Source organism: Adelges cooleyi, unplaced genomic scaffold (genome assembly GCF_023614345.1).
Source record: "Adelges cooleyi isolate 19-005CV unplaced genomic scaffold, UGA_ACOO_1.1 ACOO_flye_CR_arks_rails_tigmint_CR_PRNA_19, whole genome shotgun sequence".
NCBI classification, from domain to species: Eukaryota; Metazoa; Arthropoda; class Insecta; order Hemiptera; family Adelgidae; genus Adelges; species Adelges cooleyi.
The window spans coordinates 204,610-226,626 of NW_026095849.1; the positions used below are offsets into that span (position 1 = coordinate 204,610).

Below are 22,017 nucleotides of genomic sequence, written 5' to 3' on the forward strand. Positions count from 1 at the left end.
GCGCTTCGACATCATCTTCTATCCGATTGCCATCGAGGACAACGGGTACGCTGTTTGTGAGGTAATCTCGCAGCTTACCACGGTCCAGCTTCCTGATAGCCCATCCCGTTTGTACTCTACCCAAGGGCCTGGAACGTTGTAGCTCCATATGCCTTTAAACGCCTCACGAGTGTCCTTCGAGGCCGTGCAGTCCTTCTGCCGGTGCGCCTCACTGCCGCATGCCCAGCAGGCCTTCCTGCGGTCCGGGTAAACTAGTTAAAATCTAAATTAGTATTTTGCGAAACGTTATCTAAGCGTCTGTGTTATGGAAAATGCTGTGCAAGTGTAATTAACCACGTTAACTTTGGTAAGCAACAATTTTTAAAACTCAGGTTTATACTCTAACGGAATAACTACTACACATAATTAGTGCTATGTTAAAATATTCATTTACCAACTTGTAGTTGTTTAAATATATTTAACGAACTGTTAGATGTATGATAAAATATTTAAGATAAAAATTATACAAAATTAAATATTCTAATAAAATGATTTTCAGTAAAATTTTCATTAGATAGACATATACGAGTATATAGTTAAGAGTCAGAATTATAATATAAGGCTAAGAACACAATCTATTATTTTCGATGAGGTCATAAAATTATCAGACTATTTTTTTACTGTAGTTTGAAAATGCACTCGTCGTGGAATATATTTTCGAAACCCGTAGTAAAACCGTATTTTTATTGTTTATTAACTGTACTAGTTTTAATTAAATATCAGTCCAGAAATCATTTATAATGGATATTAACGTTACTTCCTGGATTTATTTAGTCAGTATGAAATAATAAAAATTCAAAATAATGATAAGGATAATTTTTAATTAGGCACTAATTATATACATTATTATTATATACACATACTATTTATATTTATGCATTCTTATACTATGGTAGATATCATGATATTTCTTAGATCACCAGTCGGTAACCACGGCGGTCCATACGGAAAATCGTTATCACAAATCGCTAAAATGGAATTGCTAGTTTCACACACGTATCAATATATTGCATTTTTCAAAACCTAAGAGCGCTTCAATATAACCAAATACTATACATTACAATACGGGACAGTCAATGATAAGAAATCGCGACAAAAGTATGCCCCTCGAAATCATAGTGGTTGCCTACACATCTTAGACCGGGCGCTAACAAAATAGTAAATATTATGATAACACATATTGATAATTATTATCCAATACAATTATACAAATTCCAAACATATTACTAAATATTATGTGGGTGATCAAATATTATACATTACACGTTATAAGTTATATTGGTGTCTATGATTTTGTGTTTTATAATTATTTTATAGTGTGTTTAAGAAATACATTTGTAATTTATTAACAGTATATACACTTTATTATAAACTCATTATTTTTTATTAACTTTTTGTTTTTTACAGTCTTAAATTGTAGCTGATAATTACATTTTTTTATAAAAGAATTTATAGTGACATTTAATTTCTTATCTATAAATAAGAATTTACAATTTATACAAATATTAGGAATTATAAGTATGTAACGATTAACTAACTCAATCATTTTAGTTTTAATGTTACACTTATTTTCTAACAATAAATTCTACCTTTAGAGTCTTTTATGAATATAGTCTTGAAATAATAATCCTTGTTCTAGTAAAGCTAAAGTCACTAATTTGTTTAGAAAGTTTTTTGCATTAGTTTTTAATTGACTAACTATCTTATTCAAATTTTTTTGGTCTTTGAGTGCTAATGCGACCTATCTTTTTCTACGTTTAGTAGGTTTTAGTATTATTTTTAAGTATATATATATAATGTATATCACTGTATATTATTTCTTTAAGCAATTGTGCCTGTTTTGAAAATAAAATAAATAAATCGTATAATTTTTTAATAATACATTTTATTTGTTATTATTGTAAATTGTTAATTATTATTATTTGATGTAATAACCTTAGGTTAATCTTATTTAATTGCACTGTAATTAGTTGGTAAAAGAAGTTTTTTGTTTAACATTTATTTAACAATTTTAAATGCCTTCTAGAATAATGTTATGGCATAGAAGCCAAACAGAGGAAACGTAACACAATTGTTAAAGTTCCCACGTGGTCATTCATCTGGAATTGTATCCCTCTTTGCATGACTCAACTTTGAACATAAATTAAACAAGCCCGCAGAATACAAAGAGTAACTGTTTGTAGTCACAGAATCCGAAAAAAATACAAATCATAAACTTCTGCAAAAAAAATTTTTTTTTTTGTATATTATAATAGTAAATCTACCGTAACTTCCTCGTCTTATCGATGTTACCATAAGTACATAATACATTTTCTTAGAAAAAAAACCCAATTTATTATATGAATGGTTGCGGTATTCAATTTATAATTCGATTATCTACTGTTTGATGTATTATTTTTTAATGATTCTAGTCAGTTTCATTTAATTATCTTATGACGTTTATACCTCCAGGAATTTATTTTTATTTGGAAATCCGATATATTCGGTTTATTTAATTCAAAATATTTTACATTTTAATATTATTGCTCGTTTATCGCTTAAACCACTAAAAAATAATGAACAAACTCAAAATGCAATATTTATTAATATAATTAATTTGTATGATAATCCGTATAATACCTAAAAGTACCACCCATAGAGGAAATAGTACGCGGTAAAATATACAGTTGCATAATTAAAGTACATACTTGTACTCGGTTAAGCAAATTAACGTATTAGGTAAAACGAGAGGGAATAAATGGACATTGTTCGAGCATGGTAAAAGAAAGAGAAAAATAATATAACCCAACTACTTAGTGAGATTAAGGGAGATATTTTGTATGTATTGATTACAATTATTTCTGTTTTGTTTGGGATAAAAGTAAAGCAGAACAAGAAAATACAAATAAACAAAGATTACAATAGTAGGTATAAAAATCCATAATATATTACACCTAATTACATGTAACAAGAAATAATCAAAAAAATCGAAGCTAAAGTTACATTGCCGTAACAGAAAATTACCATAAGAATTTGATGGTAAATTTAGAGTTATCAGTGATCGGTCATAGTCGATTTTCCAAGTTTTTCAACTTTGTTTACTGACGGTGGTTTTCTTGAGTTCAACGATAAATAACCTAGACAATAAATAGATAATACGTTATATTGCTCCGACGTTTAATAATTTAATAAATCAAGTCAACGTAATATCATAATAACTAGTCGAGTCAAATTAGACCAAATTAATCATAAACCTCTGGCGACAGTAAAAACATAATGGATTTTCCTGAAACGGTGTTTTTTTTTAAAGCATTAACTTAACCATTAAAAGTGTACCCTTCCTCGATCTTTACTTTTTTTGAAATGCAGATTGCTTTTATAATCCTGTTGATATATTGGTGTTTTAAATTCTATTATAATCGTCCCTTGCCAGCAAGCCATGAATTATTCATTTATTTTTTCCATCGTCTCATCCCTATTATTTGTACTATTTATACTATTTCATCCCTTTTTGTCTCTCCCTTATCTGCCCTCAATTCGGTGTCACGCTAATTTCGACCGGCCATAAGACGTTTATGTCGATATAAATTAATGATATATTATTCTTACGTCTTGTGATACAAGTTCTTGATCGACAGCAAGTTCTCTTGTTGCCGGCAACGCCGCAACTAGTACACTTGGCTCCTGTCGAAGGCTTGCAGGGATTGTAAGTTACAGGACAAGTGTTGGGCGGATTTTCAAATTTAAATGTAACTGGCGGATTCGAGCACAACGGCAATTGCGAGTAAGACGGTGTTGTACATAAGAAACACGGCGGGGTGACCGGTTTACATACGGTCGGTGGTCCATTGCACTTGAAGGAAAATAAATAATGCAGTATGACAAAATGTGTTTGATCAACATATATAAAAAAAAAAAAAATACAAATTATAATTACTAACCTCCAAATTGTTATTTTGTGCCTTTATTACGTCAATTGTTAACGGATAAATTTTGGGTTGTACACGTGAAATCAAACACAATAAAAATGAAAAAACGCACAAATACATATTCTCGATAAAAAAACATATACAGAGGTGATGAGAAATATAATATATTTTGTTCGTTATTTACAATAATAAAATTGTCATGGTTTCTTAAAATAAACAAGATTAGATTACCAATATATATATATATATATAACATAGCGTCTTGTGGAATTCGTTTTATATTTTGAGTTTAATTTGTAAGGCCATCAATGTAAAAGTATTATTATAAACATTCAGTGTCTTGCTGTAATTATCATAAGAAATAAACCATCATCGACTAACAGTGACGAACAACAATAGTTCATAATAATAATATTATAATGTTTACATAAATAACTTTTTGGCGTGAGGTACGCCTAAGTCGATAACGCCAGATACATAGTTTTCATCAATGCCTAAACAATCCAATTGTTGGTTTTAATTATTTTTATTGTATTAAATTAATATTGTTGGTATTATTTACAAAACGTACAGAATGGAAAATATAAATGTATTATTTCCGAAAAGAAACTAGTTGAGTTATTGAGTGTTGTCTAGGCTAAAAATAATTAAAAGTGTCCTTTGAGAACTCAAATATGGAAAAGCACAAATACTAGACTATAACCTATGAAACAAATTCCATTTGCAATTTATGAAAAACAGAAACAAAAAAGCCAATACATAGCTAAAACAAAGTTTCTGTAAAAAGTCAGAACGTACTGAGTACAAATTGCTGTTTAACTGACACAGCTAATAATAAATAATAGTCGTACATACCATGTAATTTTACTACTTCCTTGGGTTAGAACCAGATTTCAGTATTATTAATTCAAAGAGTGACAACATATAATCCGGTGTGATTTTATGATACTATGGAGTTGTTAGATTAGACTGATTATCGACAAGAACCATTTAGACTTCATAACAGCTTTAAATGACAATTCATTAACGGAATAAATGTAAATGATATCTGACTGTGTTGACCGAATAATACAACTTAATTACTAAATATTTAGCAGAAAATGTTTCATTGACAACATAATATTTACGGGAAATACGCTCACCGGCTCACCCGTTATTGTATACTGATTATTATAACCGTTTGGGTAGTGATATACATTTTTGACTTGCTCTACAATGGCTACCATGTACAGAAATCGAGCTGAATATGGTCTAGGATTATGATCAACACATTGATTTCCAAGCCTGTTCCTTAATTCTCTCTTCTGTGTGTCTTCATGTCCTCTTTGATGGTTATGAGCTTTCCTTAAGGTTTGCCATTTGCATATGTGTGTACATCCATACTCTTTGCAATCTAAATTACATACAGTGATGTTTAAACATATAATTAATTCATTATAACATAATATTTTATCTATTTATTATTTAATTTTCTTCCCTAAATTTGTTTGCATACAATTTTCTAAATGTATTATTATTAATATAAAACATTTCACTTAATATAGTGACTATGATTAAACAACTTGCATTTTTTGTTCTGTTGATTTATTTCTGAAGTAATAGAATCCAAGATCGTCTTCCACTAATTCCACTCTTCGGTATAGGTACTCCAGGAATCAATGTGTATGTGTCAGGCCTTAGATTTTGTGGAACTTGCTGTTGTTCTTCTTTATTTTGGTCCAAACTTGGATCTTTGTGAGAGAACAATTAAAATGTAATTTGAACAAAAATTATACATTTAGAAATAATTCCTGGTAGTGCATAGTCATGATTTATCATCACAGCTGGAACCCCAGCATTAATTTCTTCAATTTCATTGACATTGTTGTTAGCCATAATCAGAACCCTAGAATCTCCTGGCGTCTGAGGCAAATTTGAATATAAGTACCCCCCTTAAAAAATAGTATTAAATGGAAGAGCATTGTGCAAAAACATGCAAACTTGCTGAAACCCCAGCATTAATTTCTTCAATTTCATTGACATTTTTGTTGGCCATAATTAGTAAAAAATGTTATAGTATGGAAAAAAAATAAATCTCATTTAAAAAAAAGGCACAGTTAAAAATGAACATGCAAATGTTTAAATATTAATGTAAATAATATAGGTAAAGCAGGATGATTAATAAAGAAGCCTTTAAAAAGGTTTTATTAAAAATGCTATTGGGATTACTTTGATTATTAGTCACAGGTGAACAAAAGCAAAATTTTTAATATAAGCAGGTACTGCAGGATTATTAATTTTTGGATCAAGGTAAAGTAGCTTTTAATAATGCTGTTTGGTTTTCTTTGATTAGTTGCAGGTGAACAAAAGCAAAATTTGCAAAAAAAACCACAAGCACAGTAAGCTGAAACAAATAAAAACCCCAATTCACTATGTAACGTTAACAATAAGTAAATCAAGTACTTAAATATTATAGATGCGGCTTGTGTATATCTTAGTAGGAAGTATCTTAAAAAACATTTTGGAAAATTTCTACATTAATCGTACGACTACGTTTAATTAGTAATAAATAATTAAGGGAGATATTCTTGTTTTCGACAATTGCCAATTTTCTTAGCGTACTGTACATAATCGTTTTCACCTCTTCTTCGGTATTTCCTAATAATGCTATGTCATCCGCGTTGGCATGGAGGTTTATGTTTGAATTTCCTAGTACTATTCCGCCATTAACATTAACATCAATTTCTCTGATTACTTTCTCTAATACTAAATTGAATAATATTGGAGATAGCGCGTCTCTTTGCCTTAGGCCGGTGGTTACATTAACTGGGTTTGACGAAATTGATGCCACTTTCACCTTAATTTCTGTATTTTTGAGGGTGGCCTCAACTTAATAGAAAAATTGAACTCCTTTAGTATGTTAAAAAAGTGAATGGAATCGTAGGCTTTTTTAAAATCCACAAATAGAACACATACACTTTCTTTAAATCCCAACGATTTTTCTGCGGAAAATACAAATACAAGACAATTTACAGTTTAGTGCTGTTATTATTATATATATTTTTTTTAACATATATAAACAAAATTAAAGATAATATTAGGTAGTATTATTATATTAAGTATGTACGTAAAAAAAAATAATGACTACATTATAATAATTTATATTAGCTAGCACATAAATATAATTTATAAAAACACAATTTTACAAATGAGAAAGTATACTTAAATTTTTTTATTTTTTTCCGAACCATAGTTTTGTTTAATAATATTATACACGTAAAAATTCTAAAGCGTGCAAATAAATGAATTAAAAAAGACTTCTCAAAGGTTTTACATGAATAATTATAGGGTTATACCTTGCAAAAATCTAGTTTTAACTTAGCTCCAACGCCGTCTTCAAAAGCAATGCAGGGAAAGTTAATAATAAAAATATTCTCCAACTCATAGATATAATTATAAAAATAATCATGTGGCACCATCAAATTTCCAAAAATTGAATGGTCACTAGTAGAATAAGCTTTAAGGAAAAATAAAAAAAAAGGATTGATACAATTGCTGCTTTTGATAGTGAGCATAGCCAATACAAACCTGACAAATATGTTTTTTTACATTTTTTCATCATGTATCCGCACACAAAAGAAATGTATTCCTTTCAGGAATATTTAAAAGACAATAATTCGCTGTACCAATATTAATACCTTTGAAGATAAATAATTCTTTTTGTGGTTCTTCACGAGCAGGAACTTCATCAGTGGTTGGTATACTAGAGCTTAACGTTTCATCAAAATCTTTAATACAATTTGATACAGTATTTTTTTAAATGTCCAAATAAATCGAATTAAGAATAAGATTAAAACAATTGCCTTGTCATTTACAAACCATGTGTTTACAAACCGTGGGTAACTTTAACCTTTTGACGTTTCATTGTGCTATACATATATTATAATAAAATATAATAATTTTAATTAATTCACAAAATATGAAGTACCTATTTATAAACAATAAATACTTAAAGCCAGGAAATTATACACATATTTGTTAAAATTAATTATTTCGAATTACATTCTGTGTTATTTTACTTATTATCAATATTATTTGATTTTGTTTAAAATAATTTATTAAACTACGTGTAATACGTTAACCTGGTGCTTAATTTTAAATTAAATTGGATTTGTAAGTATATTGTTGTACATAAAATATATTTGTATGTGTTTATTGTCAGACACTTATTCAGATTTAATAAATAAATAATAGGAAAGTGTTCAGAAAAACGGCATACGCCAAAAATTATAATATTCATAGTTATTGTACAGCGATTTTATAGGAAATGTCATCGATAACTGTCTGCTGATATCAATGATTTGAACATGTATAATATATTATTTATTAATTTATATTTTAAATGACAACGTGTATTTTGACACAAAATTCACAAGTCATAAATAAATAATTGTCATGTTTTCATGTAATTGAACAACATTCAATAAAATATATGAAAAAAAAATTATTATAATAAAGGCTAAATAATATGTTTTATTTTTAAAATATTTTATTTCAATATTTAACAAAAAAAGTTCATTTTTTATTAGGTATTTTGGTTTTCTGAAATGTAGTGATGTTTTACTTAAGCACTTTTAGCATTGTTTTAACTAATTAGTAGAGTTAAAACTATAGTTATTAATTAACTTACTGTAGTATTTATAGATACCATAATAATATATTTTACTTATTGTTCATTATAATTATGTATCTATTATTTAAATACAGAAAAATTCAATACATTTAAAAAATAATATTTTATTTTGAATAAAAAAAAGAAATATGTTATGTTTTATTGTATACTTTTTCGGTAAATTTAGTTTATTAAATTTATTTATATTAGATAAATACTCATTTTAATATTATTTTCTCTTGTGCTGATTTTAACGTCTGTATAAGTGTATAATTGCCTGGCTTTAAGTTACCATATTATTTATAAATACTTTATATTTTGTAAATTATAATAGTTCTACAAAAGTATGTGCTTTTTTTAAATAGTTAATTCATTTTAGAACTTAAGATTTTTTACAATAATCAACATCGTAGGTGCTTTCTGATACACTATTTTTTAGAAAAATAATGAAAATCGTGAAAACTTACAAATTATTTTGTAGGTAAAATAAATAAATCAGTACGAAACAAATATAAATTTAATATTACCTCACCTAAGAAAATTATACTTACAACATCAGAAAGAGCATTGTAGTTACTTTTGTATGATCTCTTGGACCATGTGCCATCTGCTACAACAGTTATAAGTGGTATTCCAAATTAATTGATGTCCTTATTTTTTAAGGGCACGTTAAGCCTCTTCTTTACCAGCTATTTCCATTGTTTCCCAAGCTGAATCCTCAGTATGTTTCCTTAAGTCTTTATGGATTTTTTGGAACAACGAATTACCCGTATTAGGTATTTTTAAAAAAAGCTGAAAATGTATCTAGTTGGGAATACCCTTGTCCAGTATTTACAATCGCGGCTACCATTGCCGAATTGTCAGACATAGTATGAAGACCTTCATTTGTTATACCTAAGTTCTCGTTTATTACAAATATTACATTTAAAAACGAATTCAATCGAAAACCCGTTTCTTATAATCTCTTTTATTAAAGTCATGTTTATAAATGTGCAATCAAATGGACGGTGATCAATATTTTTAATGGACTCGAATAAAAACATGATGTCTACCAAACGTCGACCATGGCATTTTATCGTTTAAAAAATTCAAACGATTATTATAATTTAACTTTTAATGTTCTTAAAATAACTGTATCACTTACTCTTCAGGTGTTACATTACTGTTCAAAGATTGTTCATTAGTATTGAGATTATTATTATCTCCCATAGCTGACGAAGAAGCCTCGGTCTGCGTACGAGCATTATCTCTGTTATAAACATATAACTTAAGATTACAAATTTGCCATTTTAAAAACGCTTAAAATAAGTTCCCACTTAAAAGTTTAAAAAAATGAAAAGCTAGTACAGTGCGGGGGGACTCTCAGGTTTACAGAAATTATTATATAACTGAAAGTGATAAAATCACATTTAAATAAATGCTTCGATTCGTATTAGTAGATTATCAGAGTGGCACCAATGTTTATCTTGTAATAATAAATATTTTGGGCATATCGTTTTTCGACGTTTTTTTCTTAAAGTTAAAAAAAGAAACCTAGTAATTTATTTTTGACTTACCGAGTTTTTACACAATTTTTCCATTTGGGAGGAGTGATTTAATATTTCCTTTATTTTTTCAGTTTTTGATAATATTTGTTTTTAGGAACACCATTTTAATTTGTATTAATCTTACACAAAACTTTGTGTTTAAGAGCATAAATGCATGACGTGCAACAAAGTATTGTAGCTTGTTTGTACTATTTCATCAGACTTATTGAACATATAAGTACAGAGTGTTTCTATTTACAATCCCCGGACTTTTTGGACATGTATCATTAATTATATGTTATGTTATTAAGCCGGATCCACACAGAGGTTTTAAAAAAACAAAACGAAAACTCAACTTTTTTGGGTTTATAAAAAACAAAACTGTAAAAAAACCATTTGTCCAGACTGAATTGACAAAAAACCTCAACAAATCATGAACAACAATTTAAATACTATGTTTGTGTTGAGTTTTTTTCATCTATCCATTCTGAAAATATCGTTTTAAAAATGTGCTTTTTATACTTTTATACTAGTTATCCATTCACGTTCGTTTGTATTTTAATAATTAACTTATTTAAATAATTAAAATACTAATGTGGAAACTGAAAAGAGATATCGAAGATGAGGAAGATATACTTAATGTTAAGTGCTGGATATATTTATTTAAATGTTCAAAATAAATAAAAGACGTTTTTGGGTAAGACCAACGTTACAAAAAATAAATGCACATGAACAATGAACTTTTAAAAGATTTACCGCATGATGACATTGGTATAATATAAACAAGTTATTAATATAATTTGTTTTTATTTTTTAACACATTAATATTTAATTACATATTAACAATTGATATTTAAACACAAGTTGTGTTCACACCGAGCTATATAGTGTTCATGAAAACAAAAACATCAATAAAATTTCTCACCACGAACGGTTCGCGGTTTTGTTCTTAAAAAACAGAACGTTTTGTTGAAAAAAACAAAATTGTTTGGAAATTGTCAATAAACATGGTGTTTTTGTTTTGTTTTAATATTGTTCGCTCTGTGTGGACCCGGCATTATGTTATACAAGCTGCCCTTGTACCCGGCAAACATCGTGACACGGAATTTTTATATATATATATATATATAAGATTACAATGGTCTATTACACAATTCATGATTGGAATATACAATCAGGTTTTGTATAGGTATATGAGATTAAAAAATATTATCGTTAATTCTCTCAGCGGGTGCCGAATTTTTTCGGTTATCGTTATAGGTACCTGTTTAGTGACGGTGTGGGAAGTGCTGGCGCGCGCGTGCACATGTCAATGACCGGTCGCGCGCTGGAAACAAGTAAATGTGAACACAAAATATGCATGTGTTGTTCCACAGGCCGAACCAGTGATCCGATAAGTAATCTGAAAACATATTTAAATTAGCAATGAAGTGTACTTAAGATTGGTCAACGTACTTTTTTGATATTTCATTCCTACAATGTATAAAACAAGAGTTTGAACATTATATCAAATTTGGAAATGGTCAAAATTAAAAATTGTAAAAAAGTACCCCGACCGATCCTAGGTAAACTTCATGGCGTATTCAAATCTTTTTTAAGATTGCTTATCGGATCACTGGTTCGGCCTGTGTAATGGAATAAAATTTATGTGTTCTGATTGAAAAAAACCGACCGCGTACAATCCCCTTAACCGATTTTTAAGTTAATCGGCAATGGATCTTATAGTGTTTAAAACCTATTAAAGGAAAAATGTATTTACAATTTATCAGTATGATGAAAATAACTAATTGCGTTGTGTGGTCTCTTACTTTTATTATTACATTGAACATTATTGTCCAATGTCGTTAACGATGCCATTAACTATGCATATTACATATTTTTACTGTATTCGTAGATTGTGTTGAAATTAATTATGTACTCCTAAATATTGAGTAATAGTATGTAAGTAATGAACCCTAATTCGTGCTAATTTATGTTAACGTTAATACGTTGACCATTTTTATTAGGCATAGTCAAATTTGAAAAGAGCTGAATTATGCCATTAAAAAAAAAAAAAATACAATATCCACTATTAATGCTAATAAATTTTAATTTTAGTGAAAAATTCTAATTGACTGTAGACATAATATTAAAATATATAACAACATCAATAATACGTATAATCTGTACTTTTACTTTATTATTATCTAAGGTTGAATGTTATTCATTTAGTTGTACATATAGTTTTAGTCAAACAAATAATGAACTGAATAAAACTTAAAAAAACCCGAACAAATAAAAACGTTTTGCTAACTTGTGTTTGGAACTTTTGGTAGTGTGGTACATAATTGTAGAAAAACTAATACAAAATTATGTATTTGTTTAACCCTTTAAGTGTTAGTGGTTCTAATATTAACCGCCTGTAATTATTGTGTCATGTAAACGTATTTTTATGCTTTCACTGATACTCAGTTAGTTATTAATGAATCTTTAATATCGATGCTGGTTTGACCCAAAGGCCGTTGGGTAAGTGTTCACGCGCGCAGCGACGACACGACATAGACTGTCTTTTTTCAACGGTCTGTCGTCAACGGACCCTAAGAAAAATATAGTATTAAACATACCAACATAATATTATGTTCTTCAACTATTATTGAAGCTAGCCATTAAAATTGGGAATTTTCACAATAATCGTTGTGTCATGTAAACAGTTATAAGAACAAATAACTGTCAATAGGACACACGAGAATGAAACATTTATTCATACAAAAAACAACTATAATATCATTGGCGTTGCCCGACATTAGCTTTTCAATTAGATTTAAAAATGGTTAGGCATATTTTACATTTATATGGTCTCTCGCCCGTGTATCACACATTAAATAAAAAGAAAAAAGTTCCACAATAACCCATTAATTATCAGTGGGCTAAAACTACTATAGGACCAAGAACTTTTAAAAAATTTAAATTTCATCAACCTTTCGGTCCTAACGTTCCTATTGATTTAAATAGTCCTTTAGTAATATCTCAAACATTTTTTGACAATAAGTTATTTGAACATATACAAATTCAGACTGAGTTGTATGCTTTACAAAATAATAAAAATATAACATTATCATAGAAGAAATAAAAGCATTTTTTGGCATACTCATTATAATGGGATTTCACAAATTACCAACAATTAAGTCTTACTGGTCAAACGATTGTAACTTTCATGTAGATAGAATATCCAATATTATGTCACTCAAAAGATTTTTACACATAAATGACAACATGAGAATGCCCAAAAGAGGAGAACAAAATTATCATAAATTGTACAAAGTACTACCTCTAATTGAAAATCTTAATAATAAATTTCTAAACAATTTTAATCCCAGTAGAAATATTTCTATTGATGAAAGCATGATTGCTTGCAAAGGAAGGACCACTTTGAAACAGTATATGCCCTTGAAACCGATCAAAAGGGGTATTAAGGTTTGGGCTGCGTGTTGCACTCAAACTGGTTATTTGTTGAATTTTTATATTTATCAAGGCAAGCAAGGGGATCCTGAGATAGGATTGGGCGAAAGAGTAGTAACATTATTAGCCTCCCCTTTTGACAGCAAAGGCTTTTGTTTTTATTTTGATGGTTTCTTCAGCAACATTCCTATGTTGAATAAAATGCTTGAAAAAAATCATTTTTGCTGTGGAACTATAAAGGCAAATAGAAAATATTTTCCCTCAAAATTGTTAAAAATTGATAAGCAGTTTAAACAAGGAGAATGTGGTATTGTTAACTCAGAAGAAATAAGTGTCAGTAAATGGAAAGACAGAGGTGTCAAATGTGTTAATGCTGTAAGTAACATGCATAACTCTAAAATTATTAGCTCGGTTACAAGAAAAGATTATCGAGGAGATAAACACACAGTTAAGTGCCCTATATCTATTGTTGATTACAATAAATACATGGGCGGTGTAGATCACTTTGACCAATATCATTCATTCTACAATATATTATGGAAATCTAGGCGTTGGTGGATTAAAATATTTTATTATCTAATAGATGCCTCAATAGTAAATAGCTATATTCCATATAAAGTTACCAATGATCTACATAATCCCAAGGCATCCAAATTTACCCATCATCAATTTAGATCTGCATTGGCTAATCAATTAATAGGCGATTATTCATCCAGAAAACAGCGTGGGATAAAAAAAAAATTTATAAACAAAAAATTTACCAAAGAAAATGGTAAATTATGGTAACAGATTTTTACAAAATTCAGAACATGGCAGACCACCAACCAACAAAAGGAACATACCGCAGATGTGCATTTTGTAGTACAAAAACCAAACCCAAGAGGTCTAGTATAATTTGTAAAAAATGTAATGTAGCTCTATGCTTAAATGGTTTTAAACCATTTCACAATCCATAAACACATAGGTTGTTTATATTTATAAACTTATTTTTAATTTTAAAATTTATTTTATAACTATAAATGTGTTGTTATATTATGTTTGTTGTTCATAGTTAAGTTATGAACTAATTTATAATAATTCATTTGTTATTGTTTTATGCTTGTGGTTAATATTTAAGTTTTTAACTTTTTTCTAAACATTATTTGTTATTTATTGTATATTTGTTCCTAACAGTTTTAAACTTGATTTTTTATTTTGTTTTAGATTTGTATTACTACAAGTACTACAACCCAAGTTAATATTTTTTTGTTATCAACCATACTAATAAGTAAATAAAGTGCAATGCTTTTTTTCTTTAACAATAACTGTAGATAACAATTTAGTAGTTGAAATTTCATAAAAAGTTATTTTATTTTAGTAATATAACAATGAACTAAATGATTGGTGGTTAAAATATAGACCACCCAAGTTTAGTACTAAATGGTCGGTGGTTATTATAGCAACCACTTAAAAAATGCCCCCTAAGACCCCCCCAGTGGTAGGGGGGTACTTGCAAATCATCAATTTATCTTTTTACATAACACATTCATTGAAAAAGTTTTACACTATCTGTTTTAGATCATCTATTAATTTTGCCCTTTAAAGGGTTAATATTATACTTTTAATGTACATCAGTAGAATTACAACAAATTATACAATTTTAAGATTTGAATAATTCATTAAAATGTATTTAGTAATTTTCTTTAATATTTCAATAAAGATATTGTTAACATTTATGTTATGCTGATTGTAGAATTGCCATAAATATATATACCTAAATTGTTATTTAATTTTAAGAAATTGTTAATTACAATCTACAATACAACAAAAGCTTAAATTTTAAGATGATTAGTTGAATAGTCTTAATATGTTGTGAACCTTCTATACAAATGAAAACATTCTTATTAAATGTAAAAATAATATAGAAGTGTGATGATTGATACATCTGAAGATACAGTTACCAATGAATACAATTTAAAATTCGTTATAGACGAGACATAAAGTACCTACATTGGCGATAATTGATACTATCTAATTACAATATACAGTTGAAACGCTTATTAAAACAAGGTCCCAATTTCAAATTTTTTTTTTTTTTTCAGGAGAAAAAAAACTATTTTTCTAGGTAGTTAAATTTTTTTTTTAACGAAAACCCTAATTTTTCCTAATTTATTACCATTTAATGGGTTGATTTATTATAGAAAATTGTAATTTTTAATTTTAATTTAGCCTTAGAAATTTTTCAAAACTTTTAAAATTGAAAGTTTATATTTATTAAATAAAAAAAAAACCACTTTTTCCGATTATGAAATGTAACGCTTTTATTCAATATCATGCACAATATTATGGGAGCAGGTTGTCAAAATTTAACAAAAATTGTATTTCATGTCTATGATGAAACCGCAAAGAAGTTATTGTTACACCACAGATTAGATAATGGGGTGGCGCCATTTGGTTTCGACTAATCTGTGGTGATACTGATTACAGGCCGTACACCTCTTAAAAAACGGTTCGATGCGAATCTGTAGATGGTAGAAATATTAAACATCAATAAAAGCATTGTGGATATCGTTGCAATAAAACCACCGCATTTCGAAAAGAGGGGTTTTGATATATATTTTTTTAATTTGTCAACGTAATTAATTATGCTATGTTTAAAGAATATTGCATACAAATTTGGAACTTATTCGATTATTTCTAAGATGTGATACTAATTTTTGAAAATGTCGGAACATGTCTTTAAGAAACTCGTTACTTTCACAGAGTTATAGAATTACTTTTAAATCAAACGCTTTGATAGTAAAAACCATTTGATATGTATAAGTATAAAAGTGTCACTAATAAGATTTTTTCAAATAAATAGTAACGCGTGTGTACTATTAAACTAACCAAGTTGTGAATAATCTATTGGAATCTAGAAAATATTCTTGGAAGATATTATACTTTTTAAAATTATTTTTTGTACTTTTATATTTGTTATTTGGGACAAATTCTATTATCATTGAATGCATTCAGTAGGAACTCAAAAAACCAAGTACCGTTAAAATATCTTAAAAATCGTGTGGTCCCTACAGCTATATAATATTATATTACTATATAGATACTACCAAAAACCACTTGAATAACTAGTTTTTGTACGACCACCACCAGCGATTGTAGACTCCAGAAAGCATAACAGAAAAAATCTGTATTTTAGCTTCGATGCAAAGCGAGAAGGTATTGGTTTTACTCTGATGTGGGCTTTTTTTTTCGCTGTATACACTGTAACTTTTTTAATACTAGACCAATTCCTTTGAATAGCAACTCTATCAATCACAAATTTTGTCTAGTTTGTACTTTGGGGGGGTAAAAGTTGAAAAAGTTTAAGTCTTCACAGACGAAAGTTGAAAAAAACAAAAAAAAAACCGTACGAGTTTTTAAGTTAGAACTTTTACTGGCTATAGTATCGAGAAAAAGAGTCGGATCGAGTTGAAATGTATAAGAAATATTTATTTGTTATGCCCGCGCACGTCAGTTTTGTCAAATTCAAAATATACCCATTTCCCGCCCCCCTAGGGGGGGTACAAGTTTTTTTGTTTTTCGGGGTTTTTAGCCGTAATTTTAAAACTTTTGGGTTGAAAATTTGCCAGTAGTGGGAACTCATATGTATCCATAACATATTAAGCGGGTGAAAAATTCGGCACTACAGTTTTTTTTTAATTGCCGGAAAACCGTGTTTTCGCACATTGCGTATATTTTAACAAAAACACCTAAAATCTTTAAAAAAATTGATCAAATCATTAAAACAATTTTATTTATATCTATACAGAATGATACTATTAGGTTTTGTGCTCAAGTACCACTTTTGACTTAAAGTTTACACAAATTCAACTTTTTTTTTTTTTTTTTAACTAAAAACCCAGTGTACCAGATGTGAGAAACGAACAGACACTAAAAACTATCAGTTGGTAACGTCTATCCGTGTTAGATTAGTTTAGGGCCCAATGATCGGTATCATAATATTGTGTTTATTACATGATATCACAGGCGACTAAATCGTGTAACTGATTATAGTAGACACTCGATTTATTGTGAAAAAAACCTGGTCGTGTACTTATTAAGACACTTAATGATTCTGATACGACAAAACCACTGTCGTTATCTCGTTATTTTATAGCCTGCGTTATATAACCTTACTGAAGGTTAACTATGAGTATTTAATGTCCAACTACCTGCAAATAATGAAGAGGAGTGTTGTTTTTTGGATTCAGATTAAGTGTTGGTTTTTATGCGGTATACCGACTCAAAATGTTTTTTTTATTACACAATTTTTTTAAAGGAAAACTAATGTTTTGTATATTGTTATACTGTTATTCATTTAAAGAGATTCACGCTTGATTGTTTGAATTGTCTAATATTAGATAATCTGCTTCGTGCTAATTTTATTTTTTTAGTTTATCAACTTGTAGCTCTAATTTTGTAAAAAATATTTCATTATTTTATTACTATGTACTATTACTATTAAGATAAATTGTAATAATAATTAAGTCATAAATGATAATACTTTATTTTATGACTAGATCAAATCTTGTAAACATTTAACATCATGATACTGCTCCTATGCTATCATTAAAAAAACACAATTTTTAAAATCTCCATTAAAGGTTATTGTTAAATAACAGGCAACAGCCGACTGCTAGTGGCTATACACGTTAGTAATATTTAACTAATAAGTAATAAATGTAGGTAAAATTTATTGTTTTCTCCATCACAGTACCAGTATACGATTTATTTTAATTTAAATGTAAGAAAATCGATTTTTCTTTAGAAAATAACAAGAAATTAATATACAGGATGAGGCAGTAAAACGGCGATTTTCTAATGTATTTAAATGGTAAAACCCGTTTCACTATCCCACCCTTTACATTTTAAGGATCTATGAAAAGGTTTTTTTAGTTGCATTTTATTTTGTACATTGTCAATCTAGTAAAATAGAAGTATAATATAGCTTTGAAATAATATAATCTGTGAAGTATAAATAGTTTGTGTGAGATTGCTTTAATGGAAGTATATAATACATAAATTTTAATTTTATTGAGAATAAGCGATTATAATTTAAACTATGGAGTACAAACGATTGAAACATGAATCGTCGACCATTCCAACAAAATATAACAAGACATTGTATTTGTGTTATTTGGTCCACTAAGTTTTTGCAAAAAAAAAAAAAACCAGTACAGTGGGGTCGGTGCATAGTGGGGACGGAGCATAGTTGGGTCGGGGCATAGTGGTGACGGGGAGGTCACAGGTTTACAGGAATTTTTAAATCTGAAAGTGATAAAATCACTTTCGAAAAAACGCTTCGATGCAAATCGGTAGTTAGTATTTTCAAGCCAGTACAGTCCAAACCAAGCACAGTATAAACCAGCAAAGTTAGAAAGTTTTAAATGAAGGTTCTGTATTTACAAATGAGCATCAAAGCGTTTATTTGAAAGCGATTTTATTCAATTTTATCACTTTTACTTATAATAATTCTTGTAGACCTGTGACCTCTCCGTTTCCTCATTGCTTTGATTACATTATGCCAATACTCTACTGTACTAGTCCTCTCGGATAAAATCACTTTCAAATTAACGCTTTGATGCTCATTTGTAAATACAGAACCTTCATTTAAAACTTTCTAATTTTGCTGGTTTATACTGTGCTTGGTTTGGACTGTACTGGCTTGAAAATACTAACTACCGATTTGCATCGAAGCGTTTTTTCGAAAGTGATTTTATCACTTTCAGATTTAAAAATTCCTGTAAACCTGTGACCTCCCCGTCACCACTATGCCCCGACCCAACTATGCTCCGTCCCCACTATGCACCGACCCCACTGTACTGGTTTTTTTTACATTTCTTTTTTAGTAATCTATTATTTGCCAGTCTCTTCAGTTTTTACCTTACTATACTATACGAGTTATATTATGATTATTTTTTATCAAATGTGTCGATAAATAAAGAACTTCATAATATATTGTTTCTTGAATGATATAAAAGAACTAGAAAATACACCAAAATGACATATTATGTTGTTGAAAATGTTGTTGCATTCAAGTATTTTTTTTTTAAGAAGGCTTTTTGGAATAAATTAAAATGTATTTATTGTCTTATTGCGATTTTTTAAGCCACTATAATGACAATTAATCATTATAAGATAACACCACACGTTGATTATCTTAAGCGTAAAAAAAGCTATTTTTAACTGTTCAATTTTGTTTGTAACAAGTAAATTTCCAACTTCGTCAATAGTATGACAAGCATTATTTTACTCTTCATTATCGTTTATATCTTTTTCCACCTCTCTTAAAATTGTAACAGTTTTTAACATATTTGTTCCATTGTCAGTCGCAATTTAATAAAAATAATTAGGACTCAATTTATATATTTCCAAGAGTTTTAAAAGTTCTAATTTCAAATTCTCAGACGTTGTCATATATATTTCTGTGGTAGCCAAATTTCTGATAATATTTTTTTCTAGAAACAAAAATATACATACGAGTATGTATAATACTAAATAAATATTATAAAGTAAAATGTAGGGCAGACCAAGTACAGTTATCACACTTTTTATATATTATTTATATAGATAGAGAATATTTTCTTGGTTCTTATGTTATGCATTGCAGTTCCTTAATAACAAAAACATAGTTTGATGAAAAAAGTGTGTCATGATTATTTTTTTGTTACATTTTATCCTAGTACTGGGGTAAGTTGTAACAAATGATAAATAATGTATTGTTTGGCGTTTAAAATTAAAATAGCTTTAATATACTAAAACCATATTTCAAAATAAAACATCTGTCTTATATGTTATAATTATTAATCATTACTCATTAGTAGACTTTTAATATCATCGTTAACATTAAATAAATATAACCTTATTAATTGCATATTTACCATATTTTTTACATGATTTATAACTATATTATTGTAATACTAATTAAAGTTTGTTTTAATTTACACGTATTGTGATCTACTGTCTTATTCATTGGACATTACTAACAAACTGACTTCTTCCCTACTTTTTTACATATGTAATATGGAAAGTAGAGATGACCTCTTGGCAATAAAGTTAATTTCGAGAATTATGCTGAGAATTAAACTTCGATTAGGGTTGAAAGTATCCATTTCTTAAGAAGTATCAATAATTGGAAATTGGAGTCTGTAAAACTAGTATACAGGTTAAAACATAGAACAATAGCCTTCATTAGGTAGTATAAATACAATCACTAATTTGACAAATTAGTTTTCAAGAATAATATACCATACCCAGATCTTTTATTTATTAAATAAAAATAAAAATTACAGCCAGTAAATGTTGAAACTTTAATTTCAAATCGACCCGACTCAATACCAAGTAGATAAATTTTGTAGATAAATCGAAAATATTTTCAAAAAAACATAAAACTTCGGCACTTGTGCACACATGAGAATGTTTGAGTACATTCTAACATACAATTTGCGCACATAGATATTGTATTATTGTGCGGTTTGACAATCAAACGAAGCAAATACTGTTCATTTTAAAATGTCGATAGTGTTTTAAAAAATTGTTTAAACAGCGAAAATTGTAATAAAAGTAATTAGGATTAAAGGAAAGATAAACAGAAGAAGTTAAGACGAAAACAATTGCTGGTTGATAAATTCATTTTCATAAAAAAGGCATACAATTGTAAATGTCACGTTGCCGGCGGTAGTAAATTTTATTTAGTAGAACTATAAAATAGGTATTGATAAAAGCACTGTGAATGTACTTAAAATTAGCCTAAATTATTACATACAATTAGGACGAATCATGTTTTTGAGGAAATTCAACTTAAAGATTAAACCTGCTCCTAAATGATTCATTTTAATACTTAGTAATTAATTTTGTCACCAGATGCTTGTTGTTTTAATTTTAAGCTACTTAGTTAAATCTCAGCCAGACACCATAATTTTAGGTGATAGCTATTTATGCCCACTCAACCTTTACCCAAATGACGGTACTAGCTATCATAAAATTTAAATTATAACTTAATATTATATTAATGTAGCGAGTGAGGATGTTATAGAAAATTGGCAAATCAAATTTAACCAGTATGACGATAAAGGATAGTTTAATCTCTAAGGGGTTTTTAGAAATTATTATTCGAAGTCAATCAGTCAAAAGCGAAACAACAATGTTCTGCGTTCATATCGTTTTACGTTATTGAATTTTTTACTTATTTTCTTTATCTTTTTTTTATGTATTAAATTACAATACAAAGAGCTTTTTAATTATTTACTGTTCCAACTTTTAGTAAGTTACATAAAAAAAATGTAGGTACTACATTTCACAATTTACCTATAACATATATTTTGTCCCAAGACGTATAAATTTGTATTTGTGTATCGTCAGCCGTAGCAGCTGAATCACAAAAAAAAAAGATGACTCACGTCATAAGTATACTTTAACAACAACTGTCAACTAAGGC

The 22,017-nt window shown here is 28.4% G+C and overlaps 1 pseudogene; it reads left to right on the forward strand.

Moving 5' to 3' along the window:
- Positions 1–13,946: 13,946 nt before the first annotated feature.
- LOC126833128 (piggyBac transposable element-derived protein 4-like) lies at positions 13,947–14,518 on the forward strand (annotated as a pseudogene).
- The last annotated feature ends 7,499 nt before the right edge of the window (positions 14,519–22,017 follow it).